This window comes from Puma concolor, chromosome A3, assembly GCF_028749965.1.
Source record: "Puma concolor isolate L17-30 chromosome A3, mPumCon1.1.hap2, whole genome shotgun sequence".
Taxonomy (NCBI): domain Eukaryota; kingdom Metazoa; phylum Chordata; class Mammalia; order Carnivora; family Felidae; genus Puma; species Puma concolor.
The window spans coordinates 35,842,836-35,864,267 of NC_141669.1; the positions used below are offsets into that span (position 1 = coordinate 35,842,836).

General features: G+C 52.6%; 1 protein-coding gene across 6 annotated transcripts in view; it reads left to right on the plus strand.

The window, feature by feature from the left end:
* Window positions 1-1,203: 1,203 nt before the first annotated feature.
* Window positions 1,204-21,432, plus strand: part of LOC112864188 (glycerol-3-phosphate acyltransferase 2, mitochondrial) — a 52,161-nt gene continuing 31,932 nt past the window's right edge. For 3 of the 6 annotated variants that reach the window (XM_086700490.1, XM_086700497.1, XM_086700491.1), the window contains exons 1-2: window positions 1,205-2,062; window positions 5,230-5,409. The gene's annotated coding sequence lies outside the window, so the exon portion shown is untranslated. Of the gene's footprint in view, window positions 2,063-5,229; window positions 5,410-21,432 lie in introns of all 6 variants that reach the window. The other 3 variants (XM_086700494.1, XM_086700495.1, XM_086700496.1) reach the window with 3 other exon arrangements.

Genomic DNA, 21,432 nt, shown 5'->3' on the forward strand with positions numbered 1-21,432 from the left:
ACACTGTTGAAAGAAAGCAAAGCAGATCTAAAGAAATGAAAATAGATATCCATAGATCAGAAGACTTGATACGGTTAATATGGCGATATTCCCCCAACTGAACTACAGACTCAATGTAATCTCTATCAAAATTCCAGCTGGCTTCTCAAAAGAATGGAAAAGTTGACCCTGCTATTCAAACGGAAATGTAAAGAACCCAGAATAGCCAACACAATATTGGAAGAGAACAAAGATAGAGAATTTCTGACTTCAAAACTTACTACCAAGTTACTTTAGCTAAAGACTGTGTGGAACTGGCACAAGGTTACATTCCCATCAATGGAGCAGAACTCAGAATCTAGAAATAAACCCTCGCATTTACATCCAAATTATTTTTTTTCAACTTATTTATTTATTTTGTGTGTGTGTGTGTGTGTGTGTGTGTGTATGTATGTGAAAGAGAGAGAGAGGCTGAGAGAGAGAGAATCCCAAGCAGACTCCACACTGCCTGATGCAGGGCTTGATCCCACGAACTGTGAGATCGTGACCTGAGCCAAAACCAAGTGTCAGACGCTCAACTGACTGAGTCACACAGGCGCTCCTACATCCAATTGATTTTTGACCACGGTACCAAGAGAACCCAGTAGGGGCAAGAATAGGTTTTCCGCCAAATGGTGTTGGGACACTGGATGGCCGCAGGCAAAGAAAGAATTTTGATCCCTGTGTCACAGCACATACAAAAATTAATTCAAAATGGAGCAAAGATTTAAATGGAAGAGCTCAACGACAAAACTGTTACAAGAAAACAGACATAATCTCACGGCATTGGACTGGGCAGTGGCTTCTTAAATGTGACACCAAGAGTACAAGCAACCGAAGGAAAAAAAAAACGGATAAACTGGACTTCTTCGAAAAAACAAAACAAAACAAAAAAACCCCATGCTTCCAAGAACACCGTCAGGAAAGTGAAAAGATGACCCGAGAACCCAGGGAGAGGTGGCCACCCAGGCGCCCCCCTCTAACCCCCCCCCCCCCCCCCCCCCCCCCGTGATAACGGCGGCCTCAGTGGGAAACCTGATTAGAGACCGGATGTACACAGTTCATTAGCTCCGCCCACAGCCAGGCTCAGACGCAGCACAGGTAACTGTGCAGAGGTCGTTTCTCCCCAGGGTCCTCAGCGCCGCGCTCTGCGATGTGGGAAGTGACTTCCTCAACAACGTCCACACCTGCCAGGCGGCATCCTCCGGGTGTCAGGAGCACCTCCCCGCCCTTGGGGTCTAGACGAGATGGCCAAGAACCCCAAACTCCGTGCTCCGGGGCCGGGGGGGGGGTGCCTGAAGCCCTCTAGGAGGAGGTCTGTTACCACCGGGGCTCTATTCTTCCCCGTTTGACCCCCACACTGGTGCCTGCTCCATACCACTGCTCCCCTCCTGGGGCCCCTCAGAAGCCCCCTCATATGAAGCATTGTGGGAAGAGAGCAGATGCCTCGGAGCAGCTGGTAGTTCTGAGGAGGGGGGGGGTCTCACCATATCCCGCAGAGCGAGTAGCTCTAAGGTGACGTTTTAGACAGCTCCGAATCTGCCCATGGGACTCCTCACTTGGCCTCCCCCCTCCCCCCCCCCCCCCGCCCCCGCCACGGCAGCTCCTTCCTTCCTCCTCCCTCCTTCCTCACCTTCTCTTTGGAGACACGTGTCCCCTGCACCCTAAGCTTGCCTTCTTTCAAACATCAGCTCCTGCCTTGTCAGGAAGCAAAGACTTTTCCAAACGAGCACGTCCTCTCTCGTCTCATCATGCCAGCTAGTGGAGCGGGGACAGTCCTGTGGCTCGGGAACAATCCGACAGCACCTAGGATACGAAGTATGCGTAACTCTGTGGCGTCCCACAGGCAGCTCCCACGCAGGTCTACAGGAGCCTTCACGAGGATGGTTCTCGAAGTGTTGTTTATGGCAGGGTAGTGTAGGATTAAATCAGCGGTCCAGCGTCAGGAGGACAGATAGGTGTGAGCCACGTGGCCGTCAGGAGCCAGGAGCAAGGTGACACATCATCCCTGGGAGATCCTAAGAATATGGTGCTGAGTAAAGAGGTATGTGATGGGCAGGGGCTATACTGTGAAAACACTTCTGTGAACTGAGAGCACCGACATCCATGAATCATACTAGATAGTTCTAAGGATACCTGGGTATTGAAGGACATCCCTGGGAGGCTAGAGGGTGCAGAGGGGGAGGAAGGACACTGAAATAAGTCTGCCCGGGCACCTCACAGGGCCTGAGTGGAGGCCTGTGCCTTGGCTCACGCGCCTGGGAAGAAAGAGGCAAGAGTGGGGAAGGGCATCGTGGCTGGAGGGAGAGGGTGAGCCGCCCCAGGGGGTGTGAAGCAGTTGCGGGGGGTGGGGCTTGTGTGTGGGGACCCAGGCAGGGCGACAGCCCTGAGGGTCAGCATTTGATCGTGCAGCCCTGGGAGAGAGCAGGGGCGGGAGGGCTAGGGAGGCATGGCCTTCCGCGTGCCTCTCTGCCGAGGTCGGAGTAGGAGGCTGAGCCAGCCAGAATTCTTGGGCCACCTCTGGCTGAGTGCAGAAGGCGGCTGTCCCCAGTGGAGGGGTGGGAGTCTTGGGCCCTGGAAGCGAGCCAAGGGATGTAGATGCTCAGAAATGTGCGGACGTGAGCAGCTCTGCAGTTCCTGGCCTGTGGCTGGCCAGCCCTGAGCCAGGCCTGTATTCTGCCTCTCTGGTATCCACCACCCTGGAGGCCAATGGCTCCGCACCAGGCTTGAGTGGGAGGGACCCCTAGGGCAGAAGTTCACTGTACATTGACTCCAGGATGTGGAGGACCTGCCAGGGCTGGGGGGAAGAGGCAGGAGGGGCGGGCTTCCTACTCGCGTAGACACAGCCCAGGAGCTGGCCCACGGGTGGGTAGGCTCTGAGAAGCTGGAGACGTGGGTCCCTGCCTCTGCCTGTCCTTTACCAGTGGTGTGACCTTGGGCAGGCTGCTTCCCTCCTCTCCAGGGGTGTTGTGAGGTCAGGTACACTCCTGGAGGTGGAGGAACTTTGTAGCTGTCAGGTGCTGCTCGAGTGGGAGGTGGAGTGAAGGGCTGGCCTTGCAGCCCAATTCAGCGACTTCAGCGGGGCAAACGGAGTGTTCCCGGGGGGCAGGCAAGCATCTGGGCTGCAGGCTGGGTCCTTCTCTTTTGCCTGCCCTCCCAAACTAGCACCTGTGCTGGGGCATGTGTGAGCCTGGGACCGGATCCCTGCCCTGGCCAGGACGCAGGGGTGGAGCCCGCAGAGGCTTCAGCTGGAAAGTACTATGAAAAGGGTTATCACAATGGCAAGATGGGCCTGATATTTTTGAGAAGCGAATCATCTGCTAGAGAACAGGCGTCTCTCTACATACAGCGGGCACCCCGGGGGAGTGCGGCTCACCGGAACTGCCTGCTTGTAGCCCTGAGTATGTCGTGGGAGCCACACTGGACAGCTGGCCAACGCTCTTTCCATGTGGCTCTGGCGGATGCACTCAGAGACCCGGAGGCGCAGGCCAGGCCCATCTGCTTGAGTTACTCGCAAGTGCGCTAGGTCAGTGCCCCCTCCCCTGCAGCTATACCCTTGCCAAGGTCATAGGTGCTCAGTGATAGTCCTGGCCAGCATTCCAGGTCTCAGAGCCCTGGGCAACTGCCCAAGGCTGGAGGTTTCTGCCCTTGTGGTCCCCTCCCAGAAAGCATGCTTGTTTGGAACCCTGGTTATGAAGCAGCCCAGTTGGCAGTCCTGTGAGGGGCAGGTGATGCCAAGAGAGAGAATAGAGGCCCTCCCAGGTGCCCCCTCCCAAGGGTACTTTGGTGGGGGGGTGGGTACACTCTGGTCTGACCTCACCTTTCCCATGCAGGGGTTGCATCCACGGCACTGTCACATGGCCATCTGGGCTCTGCTTACATCCTTCTGAGGACAAGGAGCTCACTGCTTTGTGGGCAGCTCGGCTGAGTATTTTCAGGCAGATAGGGAGGATGGAATACAATATCTTTAAGTGCTGGGCACCATGCAGGGCCCACGGAGGTGCCCAGGTAATTTGTGCCCTCCTTGCTCCCAACTGTTGGGTGGTCTTTGTTAGCAAGTCCTTCCTGGGGCACCTGAGGGGCTCTGTTGGTTGAATGCCGGGCTCTTGGTTTCAGCTCAGGTCATGATCTCATGGTGCATGGGTTCGAGCCCTGTGTCAGCACTGACAGCATGGAGCCTGCTCGGGATTCTCTCTCTTTCTCCTGCTCTCTCTCTGCCCCTCCCCCGCTCACGCGCATGCATTCTCTCTCTCTCAAGATAAATGGATAAACTTTGAAAAAAAGAAAAAGAAAGTGCTTCCTGTGGTGACCAGTCACTCCCAGCCATTGGAAACGTCCTTAGGCTGCCACTGGAGTGGTGCAGAGCAAGTCTCGTCCTGTGTCCTTCAAAGTGTGTAAAGAAAAGCATCATGTCATCCCCCAACCTCTTCTCTCATAGTCCTCTCACCCTTCCCAGACTTCACACATCCTGATGGAATCCTCAGAGTAAAGCAAATCACTGTTGGCCATGGTCTACTGTACCTCTCCCCACAGGAGAACAGGGCATCCGCGTCCAGCTGAACCAAGGAGGAGCCATGTTCCTTGTTTAGGCCGATGATCTGTGAGCAGAAATGTCACATGTCCCTTTCAGGCCAAAGCTGTAAGACCCAGTCTGTGGTTTGCTCTGTCTCTTTTCCCTCTGTCACCGGATAGAATGTCCCAGAGGGGCGCCTGGGTGGCTCAGTCGGTTGAGCATCCGACTTTAGCTCAGGTCACGATCTCACGGTTTGTGAGTTCGAGCCCCGCGTCGGGCTCTGGGCTGATGGCTCAGAGCCTGCAGCCTGCTTCTGATTCTGTGTCTCCCTCTCTCTCTGCCCCTCCCCCAATCATGCTCTGTCTCTCTCTGTCTCAAAAATAAATAAACATTAAAAAAAAATTAAAAAAAATTAAAAAAAAAGAATTTCCCAGATAAAGGCTACTTTATTAGCTTGGGTTCCAGAGCTAAGATGACATGGGTCAGAGCCACCACAAACGTGGACCATGAGCGAGAAGCCATTGAGATTTGGGGATCTTTTGTTACTGCAGTGAAATGCAGCATATCCTGATTGATACACAGTCATTTGCTAATGTCTCTCCCAACAGGATCTCCGGCATCAAGGGGATGTGAGCAGTATGGATGCTTTCTATGAGCAGGGATTGTGGAAGCATCTATTAATTCAGCGTCTTTTACAGGAGCAGCACATGTGCTCGTAACAAACTTATGAGCTGAACGTGAATATGAATGTAAACAGCTGGCGAACCGAGATGTGCTCACTCCTTGCTCAAGCAAAGAAGCACCTCTAGCTGAAGAGACCATTGTCCTTCACTGGCATCCGATTCACCCTACTGATTCTCGGCCATCTCCCTATCCTGGTGGGTTAATTTTTTTTGAACATCTTACTATGAAATTTTCAAACCTGTAAAAACGTTGAATGAATCAGATGGTAAACACCTGTGTACTCACCACCTTGATTCTGTAATTTATATTTTAGTATCCTTTACCACATATCTACCCACCTGGATATCCATCGTACCTTTTGGTAACTTCCAAAGTAAGTTGCAGACATCAGTACTCTTCTCCTGCCGCTCCCCCCAATATTCCAGCGGGCATACGTTGACTAGAGATCAATATCGATTTACGTGTTTTTGATATAAACAACGAAATGTACGAGTCCCAGGTTTTGACCGACGCGAACACCTGTGTAGCCCCAATCGCTCTCAAGATAGAGAACATTACCGTCACCCCAGAAAGCTCTTTCAAGCCTTTCCCTGGTAATGTCCATCTCAACCCTCTAGAGGCAAGCACTGTTTTGATGGGTTTTGCCTATTCGAGAAACTCAGATAAGTGGACTCTTACAGTGTCAGACTTTTTTTTTTTATCAGCAACACGTTCTTGAGAGTCACTGACCTTGCTGCGTATGTCTGTGGCTTGTTCCTTTTTGTTGCAGGGTAGTGTTCTGTTGTATGACTATACCACACTGTGTTTAGGTTCCATCCTACTGATGGACGGCTAGGCCATTTACAATCGTTGGCTGTTACGAACAAACCTGCTAAGAACGTTTGTGTTTGAGCCTTTGTGTGGACATATGTCTTCATTTCTCTTGGGTAAATATTTAATACTGGAATCGCTGGCTCATATGTAGATGTATATTTAATTTTATAAGACACTGACAGATTTTTTCCCCCAAAGTGCCTGTATTCTCTTCACTCCCACCAGCAACGTCTAAGAGTACACCCACTGCTCCACAGTCCTGGGTTAATTCTGAATCTAGATCCTCATTCAACGAGCTCGCCATCCTTTCTAGCCGGTGTGACCTCGGTGTTGGTTAATAGATATACTGTGGTCCATCCAACTCATTGTCAAGCTCTTGGACTAGGATAGAGTCCCATGGCTGTGTCAGAGGCCCAGTCTGTGAATAATTAGTTGCTCCTTCATCTGTGTAAATGCACCGAGCTATAACCTGTGCCCATCGCCACCGAGGGGACCGTGAGACAGTTTGTCAAATCGAGAAATACTATGCTTCTAACATCTTCTTCCTAATGCCAGTCAGGTACCAAAGAGGGGAAGGGGTTTGGGTTGGCATGGCCAGCGGCGGGGCCCTGCATATCAGCCACTATTGCTTCCTTCCAGAAGAGCCTGCAGACGCCATTTCCCGGTGCTTGTGAATCAAGCCACTGAATAGTTTGCGAATCTTGCTGGAGATAAAATTCAAGCTTAACCGTATGTGGGTCTTTAAATGTCTTCTTTGAAAATGGGTACAGAATCCCCCCATGACTTATCTGTTGGCACCCCTCGTGCCTCCCTGATTTTTCAAAGGTCACGTAGTCAAGACAGTGAGTGCTTGGTCGTGTCTGCAGGTTTCTGTAGTTCCTACCTGGGGAGGGGAGGGAAAGGAAGGAGGCAGACAATGGACATTACTGAATACCTGTTTGTGAGCTAGGTGTATGTCGTACACGAGCCATCTCCTCTCAGGTGTCATCATTCTCCTTTCAGATGAGGAAACTGGGTCCCACGGAGGCTAAATAACTGCCCGAGGTCACAGGGGGGATAAACGGCAGAGCTGGTATCTGAACAAGATTTGCATGGGTTCAAAGCTTCCTCCTACAGACTCAGAAGAGCCCTTTGGTGTCCTTGAGCATTGGTTGTGAACCTCAGACCTGTGTTATTTTGGGGGGAGGCTGTTCCAATGGAGTCGTAGGAAAGCTTTCCCACCACTGAGAGCAGTGTTTGGGCCAGCCCACACTTGATGGAGGTCAGCAGAGGACATGGGCCTTGGAAGTGAGCATTCTCTTCGTTCCTGGTACACCTGATGCAGTGCCCTGGCCTGTCCTCACTGGAGGCCAGATAAGTGGAAAGCAAATGGCCAAGTTCAGTCAATAAGTGGGCGACCAGGATCTAAATCCAGGCCTCTCTACTCCAAAGAGTGGAGGGTGAACTCACCCTGCTCATGCCTTCTGCCACGATGTGAGCCCATTAGAGTTATGGCAGGCCCAGGTGTCTGATATTGGGGTCCGCTGTGAGCCCAACGGGCTTGCCCAAAGGATCTATTTCAGCATGCTCCAGGGAAGGGGTGGGGATGATGACCTAGTCCTGGGAGATGAGATTATTCACCGGATTTCAAGGTTGTCAGTCACCACCACCCTGCAAATCAGGGAGCATCTCAAGGCACCATTTACTTCTAAATTTGTGAGAGGGAGGTGGGATTTGGGAGGGCAGGGCTGAACCGTGACAATAATTAATTTTGGGAAAGCGACTGCGCATCCAGAAAGACAGCCTCTCAAGTGCCCCAGAGGGCAAGCAGCCCTTGAAGGTAGCAGGGCCAGGGGACTGGGACAGGGAGAAAGAATGTTTGCAGGCATTTCATATGTTTGCAGGGTTTGGCCAGATTGCCTATGAAGATGAAGGATTATGGCATTATTGCCCAAAGCCTGGCATGCAGCAGGCACTAAATAAGACACTTAAGGTCAAAATTGTACACGTCGTAAACAGAGCCATTTTCTGTGGGCTGTTAATATTTCTTGGAAGGAAAGGTATAGCAGAGGGACCCAGAGGGTTCCTTGGTCCAACAATGATGCCTTTGTGATATTAGCTGTTAGCTGAGCTACTGGCCCTGGGAAACTGGGTTTAGAGGGTTTCATTCAAGTGGCTAGGGATGAAAACGCAGGGCTGTTTGGAGTCTGGATGGAACCAGAGGACAAGTTGTGCATGTGTCTTGGAGCATGAGTAGGGCAAAAGTACAGAGGGTACAGGCAGCCCGTCCCTAGGGCTTTGGAGGTGGGGTGGGGTGTCCTATAGGCTCCTTCAGTCTGGAGGGCCCCCAAGCCTTGCTGGGGTTGCTCGAGCTTCCCTCCACTCTGAGAGAAGGAGTGGACACAGGGACTGAACAGGGCCAGGGAGACCTGAACCCTAGGGTCCAGCTCTGTGCGGTGCCTCATGGCCCACGTGAAGCGGGGTTGACAAGGAGCCTGATCACGTGAGCAGGAGCCCCATGGCAGAGTCCTGCGGGGAAGGGCACTGGGCTGGGGAGATGGGGTTCCAGTTAGGGCTTCATTATGTCTTCTGAGCGTTCACAGACCCTTCTAGTCCTTTGTGCCCTCAGCTGTGAAACAGGGACGATGATGCCAATCCCTGACCTGACCAATTCACAGAGCTGATGGGAGATAATAGGCCCAGCTCTGGTAGGATATGGAAGGTTGTGAAAGACCATTGTTCCTGCCATAGCAACAAGGATCAGGGAACTCAAAGGCAGATTGAAATAAATTATCCAAACTGAAGAGCACAGCAGACAAAAATTTTTAAATGTTTCCTTTAAAGCCATAGGAAAGCTGTGGACACACACACACACACACACACACACAGTCCAAGTGAACTAAATTACAGAGAGGGCAAAGCCTTTCAGGAGAGAAGAGATTGGCAGTTGCTTTCATACTCCCTGGGGCGGGGGGGGGGGGGGGGGGGCGGTGGTTGCCTAAACTGGGTAATGGAGGAGCAGGCCTGACAGGTGGAGGGACTTTCCTGGGAAAGGAGACAATGTCCAAACTTTCAACAACCAGGTGAACTTGTCTGGTATATTAGAGTCTAGAGGAGCCCCCAAAGATAGAGCTATCCTCTGCGAGCTGGCCTGCCAGTTTTTCTCCAGGGAGCTTTGGCTGAATAAGCATCAGCCGGGGCCAGGTCTGGAAAGTATGAGATACATGATAGATTAGATAGATAGATAAGCAGATAGAAACATAGATAGAGGGGCACCTTGGTGGCCCAGTCGGTTAAGCAGTCGACTCTTGATTTCAGCTCAGGTTGTGATCTCTTGGTTCGTGAGTTTGAGCCCCATGTTGGGCTCTGTGCTGAGAGCATGGAGCCTGCTTGTTGTTCTCTCTCTCTCTCTCTCTCTCTCTCTCTCTCTGTCCCACCCCTGCTCATGCTCTCTCTCTCTCTCTCAAAATAAATAAATAAACATTAAAAAAAAAAGAAACATAGGTACACACACACACACACACACACAGATATCTCACGGTGCTTAGATCCAAAGCCCTGATGGAGGGGGATGGGACCTGAACTCACCCTTGAAATATTAAAACCTCAGTGAACTGAAACTAACCCAGCTGCCATCTTGCTCTACTCTTGACAAAGACCAATGAGATAAACCCCTCAGGCTAGCAATCTGACAGGAAATCCAAAGAGAACATCAATGAAAACAAGAGTGGGTTCTTTGAAAAGATCAATAAAATTGATAAACCTTTAGCCAATCAAACTAAGAAAAAAAGAAAGAGGACACAAATTACTAATATCAGAAATGAAGGAGGGTTCATCACTCCAGCTCCTTTATTAAAATGATAATAAGGGAATATTATGAGCTGACCTATGCCCACAAACTTGATAATCTACGCAAAACGGACCAATTCCTTGAAAGATACAATCTGCCAACTCATGCACGGTGAAATAGACAATCTGAATAGGCCTATATCTATTAAAGAAATCGAGTCAATAACTAATAACCTTCTAAAACAGAAAGCACCAGGCCCAGATGGGTTCACTGGTGAATTCTACCCAGCATTTAAGGAAGAATTTATACTAATTTTCTACAATTGCTTGCGGAGGATAGAAGCAGAGGGAATACTTCCTGACTCATTTTGTGAAGCCAACATCACCCTAACACCAAAATCAGAAAAAGAAAACTATGGACCAATATCTTTCACGAACATAGATGCAAATAAAAGCTTGGAGAATCATTGCTAAGAGACTTATACTACAAGAAATATTAAAGGAAGTTCTTCGGGCCAAGGGAAAGAAGCCCAGACTACCAGAAAGAAATGGAGACTCTAGAAATTGTAAACATTTGGACAAATATAACAGATCAGTCCCCCCCCCCCCCCGTTTTTAAAAAGGCTTTTGGCCATTTAAAGCAAAAATAATAAGAATGCAGAAGTAAAATATACAGTAACACAAGCACAAAGGACTGAGAGGGGTAAATAAATTACACCATTGCAAGACTCATTTGTTATCCTGATGTAAGTGATGGCTGCAGGAGTGTACCCATTTCAGAGATTCATTGAGCTGTATACTTAAGATTTGCACACTACATTGCATGTTAATTATACTGTACCGCAATAAAGTACTGTTAGCATGAAAAGAGAGAAATAATGAATATATGGAGCTCTGTAAGCTGTGGAAAACTCACAAATAGAACAGATGTTTATGTTTGTCAGGGAGGGAGTCAGGTCCTGCTCCCCAGAAGAGGCTGTTACAGGCTGAAGGTAGAGACGGGCTGAGAGGTTCAGTCTGCTTCCTGCTGTGCTGACAACGCAGGAATTTCCCTCTGTGATTGACTCCTGCTGGAGCCCATCTTCCTGCCTTCATGGGAGCCCCAACAGGACTTGGCCCATGAGATGAAAGGTCCTGAAGTCTGCCTTCCTGTTCTGGGACCTGGGGTGGGGTTGTGGGGTGGGGGTGGGGAAGCTGGGGAGCTGGAAGACTGCTCACACCCTTTCTGGGACCCTCTCCTTGTGGTGGGGAAAACTAGAATGTCAGCCTGGAGGGGACTTCTGATTCAGTCAATTCACTGCTGCTGTTTTGCAGAGATAGGACGTGGGGCTTAGAGAGAATAAATCTGAGAAATTGGACTTGAAAGCAGACCTCCTCTTTGCACTAGAACAGCTGCCTGGGGTCCATTTAAGCTTGTCTTCCCTGAACAAAGCCAGAGAATCCAGTTATCCCTTTCTCTGCCCTTTAAAAAAAAAAAAAAATTCCCCTTCCACCAATGCCCATGCTTTGTTAGCTCTGGGGAAAGCAGCTGATAAAACTAGTTCATACTAAGGTATGAGTGACTGATACCCATTTAAAGCCTTCCTAAAAAGGGCATGCAGATTAACCACCTCCAAGAAACTGTCTTAATGATGTGATCCCATCCAGTATGGCAGGTTGAGGAGAAATATTTGGGGTCAGGGGCAGGTAAAGGAGGTGAGAAAAGAGTTGTCAGTCTGCGGGCAGCATGGTGTAGGAGAGACGGCAAGGTCTGTCTCCAAGTCACTGGCTCATCTCGGGCACATTATATGACCTCCCTGGGCCTGTTTCTTCCTCTGTAAAATGAAGGCTGGATGCGAGAACAGCTCAGAAGTCCTTCACCTCTGACATCCTGGCCGTTTTCACTTACATCCTTCTAGCACTCACTTTACAAGAGTGGTTTTGCTACTATCTTTGGCTCTTATCACTTTGGAAGGAGACTAGAGCCTTGGGTGTGGGGGGTCTCCAGAAGGAAGGTCACTCAGTGGGATGGACTCTGAGTTTCCCCCTTCCCCCAGGCTGCCTAAAGGGGCTGGAGGGGCCTTCTTTGCACACCAGAACCCCGACTGTTTCCCTGGCCTGCCCAGGGCAGCAGTACTCTCCCTGGATGGGAGTGGGGGTGGGGAGACAGCCCCACTCAGGGGCCCCAGAGGGAAGTAGGGGGCCACCGCCAGAGGGGCTGTTCTCTCTCAGCTTCTCCCCAACATGGGGCCTCACAGCCACCTCCAACGTCTTCACCAATTCCCAAATTCCCCTCACCTGCACCTCTGGGCCTTTGCCCAGGAGCCCCCTCCACCTCGGCTCACGCTCCTTCTATCACTGAAGTGGCTCCCCGTGGCTCCCCATGGCAGGGTGCGGTTCACCATCGAGGATGGACGGCCATTTCCAGCTTCACTGGGGGGTTCCCTTGCTCCCGGCAAACCCCCCCTGTGGGGAGGACCATGTCTCGTCCCTCTTGTCCACCCACTCCCCAATGCACAGTGTCTGCTTCCAGTCAGGGTCCAGGTCATGCGTTCTGATCACCTCAGTGGGATGGCCCAGCACAGTGTCGCTGAGTCCCCTTGCGAGACTGAGGAAGGGACAGACTGAGAAGCCACAGAGGCAGAAGATCCTGGTTTCAAATCCCAGCTCGTAACATAGGAGCAGGTGAACTGGGACACTTGGCCTTATGCCTCTGAGCCTCACCATAAAATGGGGGACTAGCGGGGGGCCTTTGCAGACCACGCTCAGTGAAAGTAAGCGAGACAGTGTATATGGAGCAAAGTGCTCGGTTAATGACAGTTCTCATCCTTACCATTTATACTCCTATTACCATCTGGCAGACCCCGGCCAGGCCACTCAGCATCCTGTTTCCTTGCTTTCAGGATTCAAAACTGTTTGTTTCCAAAATAAAGAGAGCAAAGCCCGTCAAATGGCAGTAGTTATGTAATAATAAAAGGAGACTTCATGGGACTAAGACTAAGGGAATGAGGCATAACACTGAGAGCCACCAGTGCAGACTGACAAAGAATCATCGATGCCACTCCCCAAGGGATCAGGGGGAGGGGATGGGAGGGTGGGGGAGAGCCCAGAGGACATGCGTTCCTGGCCCCTCCCCTTGGGCTGCAGATTCTACTCCAGGAAATGGGATTCCAGGCAAAAGGCTCAAGAGTAGACCCCTGGGGCCACCGGATCTTCATCTGGCCTCCTACAGTGGTCTCGGGGAGCCTGAGGCCTGTTGGCAGGACTTGCTGTCTGGTCAGAGAAGCAATGAACCCGTGCCAGGACTGGACCTTGGAGCACATTCGCACTAGGCTTGGCGGATCCTGGGCCACGTGTAACCCACTCCTGGGCCCATCACGCACCTGTTGCTGCTGAACCTGCAGGAGCCTTGGGGTTTCTCCTAAATCCGCGCTCCAGACTGCCAGGCCCGGCGAGTGGACAACTGAAGAGCGGCAGCCAGATCCGGAGTGGCCCCGAGCCCTTGCATGACTGGATCCATTTTCTCAGCTCCGTTGTCCACAGGGGAAAGCAGTGACTTGGGCCTGGCCGAGGGACCTGGACAGTTCCTTAACATCATCGTTCAGAGCCCTGTTTCCTCTTGCTCAGGCAAGGAGGTTGCGTTGAGCCCTCAGGCCTCCAAAAGCCCACGTAAGTCCTTGTCAGTGCTGCTTGGAGCTCCTGCCTGGTTTTGATGGAACATCTCTTCCCAAGATTCCCCGAGAAAAGGGGCCGATGAGGCAGCTATGTCTGCAAATGTCTTCAGCGTATCGTCACGCTTGATGCGTAGTTGGGCCAATGTATTCATCCAGGTTCTTGTAGCAGATGGCTGGCTCCAGGGAGGATTTGACCCCCTGGCTGGTTGACCCTTTTGGCCCCCAGCTGCTGCTGGGGCAGCTCCCCCTGACCTTGTGCACATGTCCCTCTCTCGACCTCCATTGTAACATCCTGTCACTAACCGCCCTCACCGCCCCCCTCCACCCCCTCCTGGCGATCATTACAAACAAACACAGCAAATAGGCAAGGAAAACACTAACGGGCAGCAACTTTAATTCCCAGCCAGGCACATGGAGATCACATTCCAGGAAAGTATTTTGACAAGACGCACCTCCTGGGCAAAAATGGAAAGCATTAATAAGAAAAAAAAAAAAGAGAGAGAGAGAGAGAGCCCACCCCTGCCTCTCCCAAACTCTGCTCTAGCAGTAGCTGCCTCCTGTTTGAGAAGACCTACATCTCAGGAATATTGTTTTTTATTGGGGTTCCTCCCCCCTTTTTTTCTTTGTTTTGGCAGAGAGGGCGTTTATTTTTTGAATGAGTACAGCAGCAGTCGAGGTAGACATGGGGTAACAGCTAAGCTAGGCTGAGGCCTCCTTTTGCCTTGGCTGGGGGCGGGGGGGAGGTGGTGAGGCGTGGGGCCTTTTGCCGGGCCTCACTGGCCACACAGCCTCCCAGTCTGTGGCATTGTTTCAGGACTCCCGGTATTAGAACGAATGGACAAATAGGACGTCAGGTGGCTCGGTCGGTTGAGCGTCTGACTCTTGGTTCCGGCTCAGGTCGTGATCTCATGGTCCTGGGATGGAGCCCCGGGATTCTCTCTCTCTCTCCCTCTCTCTCTGCCGCTCCCCTGCTCGCTCGCTCTCTCTCTCTCTCCTCTCAAGATAAATAAACTTAAAAAAAAAATTAAGAAAAAAGAAGAAACGGACAAGTAGAGCGCAGGGAGCAGGCACAGTGGTGCCCAGTCTGGGATCCTGGCCGGGGGTTGCTGGTGCAGATCAAACACCGTCAGCAAGCTCATGCTGCTGAACTGGGGCCATCTCCTGGAGAGGCACGGGGAAGATGTGACCCCCTGCTCATTCTTGGGGAGGCAGGAAGGGACTGGACTGACTCCATCACTCTCACTCCGACCTCCCGTGGAGAAACTCAAGGTTGGTGGCGGGCTTGAGGTCACCAGCAGCTAGTCCGGGACCCTCTGAGTGCCCCTCGTGGATGCTCGCCATCCCACTATGCGCACCCGGACTCCTCCTCCAGCTCTGCAGACCCCAGGGAGGGGTCCACTGCAGGGACTGGGCCAGGTTAGTCATAGCTCAGCAGTTGGGAGAAGGGACGCCCCAGCAGCCACCTTCGCGGTCTTTCTGGGTGTGCAAGGAGAAGCCTCTGAGAAGCAGGACCGCCAACAGAACATGACCCCATTTGTGTAGAAAACAAGGACTATGTATTTTGTGAGAAAACAATGAATATCTTACTCCCGTATTTGGATTTTAGAAGGTTCAGAGGAAGACCCCCCAAAATTGTTAATATTGATTACTGGGGAGAAGGAAACGTTTCATCGTAGACATTTGGTACCTGTTTACCATGAACAAGTATATATTTTTGCATGGAGTATTTTTATGAAAAAATAATACCAGCTGAAGTTACTATCTCTAGGGACAGAAACTTGTTTGGGGGAGCAGGAAGTAGTTAAAAGACACATTAGCATTGCCTAGAATATTCAAGTGTGTGGGGTTTTGTTTTTTTTTTCTTACAAAAAGATGTTCTTGAGCAACTTAAAAAAATCTTGAAAACCTAGTAAATAAATAAAAAATAAAACTCTTGGCTGCAGCTCCTGAGCACTGCCCCGCCCCCCCCCATCCCTCCTCCACTGCCACCCCACCTGGGAGGCTCAGGTCTCAGGAAGGCAGATTTGGTCTGCAGCTGAAGGAAGGCCTGCAGAGGCCACACTGGCTGGACTCAGGCAGGAGCCAGGCCCAGAGTGTCTGTGTGCTGTGGCCAGGGCAGCTCGGCGCTCAGGAACCCAGCTCCATGGGCCTCTAGGATGGGGGCTCAGAAGTCACAGCATATATCTAATCCTGCCATTAGCTTCAGGGGAGCAGGGCTGGCCCCAGGAACCCGGTCCACATCCCCAGAAATGGCTGGTGCTCTTGCCACTGAACCCTGCTCCCTCCCCACATGGGCAAAGCACCATTCCAGTCTCCAAAGCCCCTCTAGGCCACTCTTGTTGAGTTCCCAAAGGGGCCCTGGCTGACCCTGAGCCCACCGGCTGCAGGGTCCACACCTTTGCCTGGTGAGAGGCTTGACTCAGCATGGGCTGGGGGAGTGGGTGTGCTTGGGAGAAGAGGTCCCAAGCCCCTTCCGGGCACCAAACTCCCTTCCCCCTCCCCACCCCCCTCTGCTCTTGGGTGGCTGGCGGGCGGCATTGTTCAGCACCTGACAGCTCCCTCTGCTCCCCCAGCTCCTGCCTCCCTCACTGTCACGTCAATTTGGACAGCTGTCATGCCAGCTCTGAAACACACCCAGTTTCCCCCACTCAGTTCTGGAAAGAGCCCTGGACAGGAGCCAGGAAACCCAGCCTGGAGTCCTCACTTTGCGTCAACTAGTCTGGCGACCTTGGCATTCTTTTCCCTGGGTAGTGAGAGGTATACCACCTTCCTGCCCAGCTGGACAAGAACATCAGGAGAGTTGAGGGCTGGAGGAGGGAGGGTTTTTATTTATTCAGCATTCAGCATTTACTAAGAACCTGTAGCATGCCAGATGCAGTGCTAGGGAGACTCTGATAAAGAAGAAGGGGTCTTTAACATCGAGGAGCTCACAGTGCATTGGGGTGAGCAGCTGATGAGTGGACAGAGAATTATCTGGGAATTCTACCGTGAAGGCGTTTGAAGTAACAAAACAGGGCCTTGAGTTCTGCCTGGGGGAGCTTAGAAGTTTGCAGAAGAGGGAGTTTTTGATCTGGGCTTTGAGGGATGGCTAAGAGTTCACCAATTAGAAGAGACCGGAGGAGGCCCATCGGCAGCAGGCAAAACAAAGAAAGCAAAACATGTTTCACCTAGAGATGCATTAGAAAGGTTGTGGTGGAAGATGAGGCTGAAAAGGCAGGTGGGCACCAGATAGTGTTTGGCCTTTGTGTTAGAGTACTTTTGGCTGCAACTGAAGGAGTTTGCCCATCTAAAATGTGTAAATGTACGTGATGCTTTTATTATGTCACATAACAAATAGAGGCAGGGCGCTGCCAGGGCTGGCTAATTTAGCAGCTCAATGATGTAGTCAAGGACCATTTTTCCCGCTTTGGGCTTGTTTCCTCATGGTCACAAGATGGCTGCCACTGCTTAGACAACATGTCCTCACACATCCAAAGACAGCAAATGGGGAGTTTCCCCAGAAGTCTCAGCAGACTCCCCCCCAGGTCCCTTCACACACACACACACACACACACACACACACACACACACACCAGTTCTCACATTATCCCCTAGAGGGAGGAAGGAAGGGTAATTGGCACGGGGTCACCCCGAAGAGCAGAGATCTAACTTGCTCAACGGTTCCCTGAAGGCTGGCTGTCTCTGTGGGGAATGTGCAGATGGCAGTGGAAAAGTCAGGGAACCCGGAGCTCAGGACAGGCTCAGGACACATGGCGGAGTGGCGGACACCGTGCCAAACTCTTCCCCCTCAAGGCTGAAATCTCTCCATTAGAGCTTTGCGCCTTTGGATTAAGCATCACCCTCCTCTGTTTCACAATGTGAACACCAGTAGCAAGGCAGAGACACTCAGGCCACAGTGGGAGGCCTGTCCAGAAAGGCCAAGGGCCCAGGGCGTCTTGTTGGGGAGGAGGCTCTAAGAGAGAAGAAGGGGCCACCCAAGATGATCTCCGCTGATGTCCCTGGATGCCCCCAGTACTTCCTCATAGAGCCCTCACTCTGCCAATGACGCCTGTCATGGTTGTGGCCGCACAGGCCCGGGCTGAGGGTGGGTCAGTCGGGGGGACAGTGCGGCCGGGGGCAGAGTCTTCCCTGAGTGCTCCCTGATGGCAGAGGCACTAGCATTCTGCCTTCTTTCCAGACCAGGCAGCTGAGGCCCAGAGAGCCCTGGCACACAGCTGAGCGTAAGCAGAGGGAAGAAAGGCAAGGCTTCTGTACGTGCTGCCTGGGGGTGAGAGGGCTGTGGGCGGGCTAGAGGTCCCCCCTCCCTCACAGAGCAGTGCCATTAGGTTGGCTCCAGGCTCCCCACAGGCAGGTGTGAGAGAGAAATAAACTTCCCTCTTGTTCACACGCTGTTACTCAGAGCCGAAATGAATCCCAAGGGGCATGAGCCCGTCGCCTTTTAAAGTCCTGCGAGGTGGCCAAGTGGCTTCTGGGAATGAGTTCCTTCGCCACGCACCCCCTCCTCGACCATCCCTGAGCCTCCACCTCCCTTCTCTTCCACTTGGTTCCTTGATACGCGTCATGTCCCCCACTGTCCTGTGAGTCACCCCCATCCCCCCTCACCATCTCTCCCACACAAGTGGGACACATCATCCCCGCCTCCCCAGTCCGCTCTTCCCCTGAACGCTTTCCTGAGGCTGACTGGAGGTGGGGGCGGGCAGGTGGGCAGGGCCCCAAGCACACCCTGCCTCTCACCCTGCCTCTCACCTCCCAGCCTACCCCCTGCAGGGCGCTCTTCGGTCAGATGTGGAGACTGACCCCGTTGGAGGGGCAGTGTTGGGGGAAGGTGTTCAGTTCCCAAGAGCTGACAGAGTGAGCTTTCAGAAAGTGTGACCGGCTGTGGTACCTGGACAGGCTCCTTACCCCTCCAGTCAAGGCCCAACTCTCATTAGCTGGCCGTGGAGCCCACACGCCCAACACTAGGCGTGTACTCCTCTAGGTGATGGCACTGTGTCTCCAAGAGGGCCCCTCTGAGAGGCACAAGCTCCAGTAGGGCCGCTGGGGTTGAGCTTCAATTCTCCGCGGTTGGTTCATTCCTCAGCTGCTCTGGCCAGCCGCCCCCGGCTGGGGACAAAGCCAGAGAAGGCACCGGGCGGGAACTGGCAGGGCTGGCCTTCAGTGCTGTCCGCCCTCCATCCTGCTCTGTGGTCACTTTTCTGGACCTCAGGTCCCCTTTAACAGAATGGGGGTAGATGTTCTTTGAGCTTCCTCCGGGTTCCAACGTTGAAACTGACACCTATTTCCGTTTGTAGCTGTGTGACTTTGGTCACATTGCTTGCGCTTCCTAGGCCTCAATTTGATTCCATGTGAGTGAAATAGACAATGAGAACCCCTGGAGATTAGATCTTTGGGATGGAAGAATTGTAACAACAGTGACCCCATGGCCCTCTAGCATTTGCAAGGTGCTTTTACCCAAAATATCTCATTGGACCCTCCCAACAACCCCGTGAGGCGGTGTTACTTTCACCGCCGGTTCGCAGTTGGAGAAACAAAGGCCCAGCTAGCTATAGGGGAACAGGTGGAGAGATGGGCCTTGCCATTCTGTCCCCTGTCACCAGATGAAAGGCCAGATCCCCAGGGAAAGGCCCGGGCATAGCACGAGGGAATGGTGGCCCAGAATGCCCGCCTCCTCACCTTTCTCTCCTGGGTTGGGATCTCTGGGAAGGCAGATGAGAGGTGGCCCCTCCCCGAGTGCGGGTTCGAGGGGGCAGAGAGATGCTGCTGACAGCTGTGCAGATAATTGTCACTTCTCCGTCGCTGCTAATAGCATGTTTAGCTTGCGACTCCTCTGTTTGCCTGGTGCCTCCCACGGGCCCCGAGCTGGGAGTCTCTTAGCTTCTGCTTGGGCTAGGAGAGTGATGACAGAGAGTGTTCCCCAGCCCTGACCACAGCCAGCAGTCTACTTGGACCCTGGACTTGGTGGGGGTGCCCCGCAATTCCATGCCTGGGCTCTGCCCCACCCTAGGAAGATCCCTCCAGGCTCTGGGAAAATGGAAAAGGCCTCCTGTTCTTGGAAACCCGGCTTCTCCATCCCTCCAAGCCCCACTGCTCTGTGAATCTCTTGCCCCCACGCAGGAGGACCTAGTGAGGGAGGATTCTGCATCTGAATGGAGTGGGCTTCACAGAGTGGGCAGGACTGGGGCCGGGCCACCTCTAGATTACACTTGGACCCCTCCTTCCTACCTGCTTACCTCCACGGGCCACCATGGGACACATCCTACATACAGATCTGGTCCTGCTAGGACAGGTTGGACCCCTAGTCCCCAAGGCACAGTCAATCCTGAGCCCCTACTTGCCAGGTTAGTAGACAACCTAGCTCACACTCCGGGGGGCTGCTTCTCCCCCTGGCTCATCCGCAAACCCAAGCGTTCATGGGCTTTCCAAAAGTGCCCTGCCAGATTTCCCTCCTGAAGACCCTTCAGGCTGGCTGTCTCCATTGCCCTTGGCCTGGTAAGTTATTGTCGCACGGTGGCCCTGTCTTCCTCACTCCGGGGTGTAGCCCTTGCCTGATGAAAGGCTTTTCCCTTGGGAGTCCGTGGTCCTCTGCTGGGCTACATTCTGGTGACCCACTTGCCCAGACAAGATGGACCCCACAGTGAGCAGCAGAGAGCAGCTAGGGCAGGGGAGTGGGGGTTGGGAGAGTCTCTCTGTTCACTGCCTGTCTTAGGGAGGCACTTAACTGATGATGTTATGATTCCTTGTTTACCATATGCATCACTTCTGGAATGTTCCTTCCAGGAGGGTAAGGGCTTGGTCCCATGCATGGCAGTCTCTCCAGTGCCTAGAGCAGTACTAGTCTGGCCTAGACCCAGTACTCAGTTACCATTTGCCGACTGAATAAACGGGTACACGTTTTTGTTCTCTTTTCCCTTAACATTATTTCACGAAGAATTTTCCAAGGTTGCCGTTTTTCCTGGCCGCATCGTAAATATTCTGCCTTATTGACACATCATCCATCCGCTCCACAACTTGCAGAGCATTTTGGCTGATTCCAGTTTTGTACTATTATAAATAATGTTGCTATAAACAGCCGTGCACATATAGCTACTTTCCCCTTGCAATTATGTCTTTGGGAGGAATTCCAAACAGTGGGATTACTGGGTCAAGGAACATGGCATATTTATGGCCCTGGTTATGGTGGGACTGGATGATGATCAGTCCCCAGGATGGCCCTAAGCTTTGTCTCTCAGTGCCGTCCACAAAACCCTTTGGTGCCTGGAGAGGCGCTCTCCCTGGCTCCTGATGGGCTGTGGGGCCAGCTGCAGTGACAAGGGAGTTTGTGGAGGGGTCAGAAGGAGGTGGCTGTGGGAACAGCAGAGATGGGGCGTGTCCCCCAGTTCCCGGGGCCAGGAACCCTGCTCTGGGAGCCTGGGAAGGCCACTTCCTCTCTCAGACCGCCTTCCTTCTCTGGGATCAGCTCCCTCCCATCCTGGAGAACCCACCCCAGTCTCTGAGAGGGGAGCAGTATCCACCTGGGAGCTGCAAGAAGGGGCAGACTCTGGTGCCTCAGCTATTTCTGGCTTCCCTCCTCAAGGGCCTTTGGTAGAAGGCCACATCTGGGGAGAAACAGGAGGCGTGGAAACAGGTTTTGAGCAAAGGTCGGCATTACTGTAGAGAAAGGGTCCGCTGTCTCCAGTCTCCCCCCAAATGCTCCGTCTGCCTCGCACTTCCTTGCTCCCTGAGCTCCCTTAATCCATCATCAGTCCCCAGACCCAGGGTCCTGGATGGTAGAGGGGGAAGGGTCCACATCAGCCCCTTCTGGACCCTGATCTAGAACCTGCCTTCTACTGGAGGGGAGGGTGGCCAGGGTGTGCCCCTCTCCAGGCGTACCTGTCCAGTCCCGAAGAGACTCAGTCACAGTTGGTGAAGCCGGCCTGCTCCTTGGATGCCTGCACTTGATGGGGACCTTGCAGGCTTTATGCCTGATGGAGCCTGGTCCTCGTG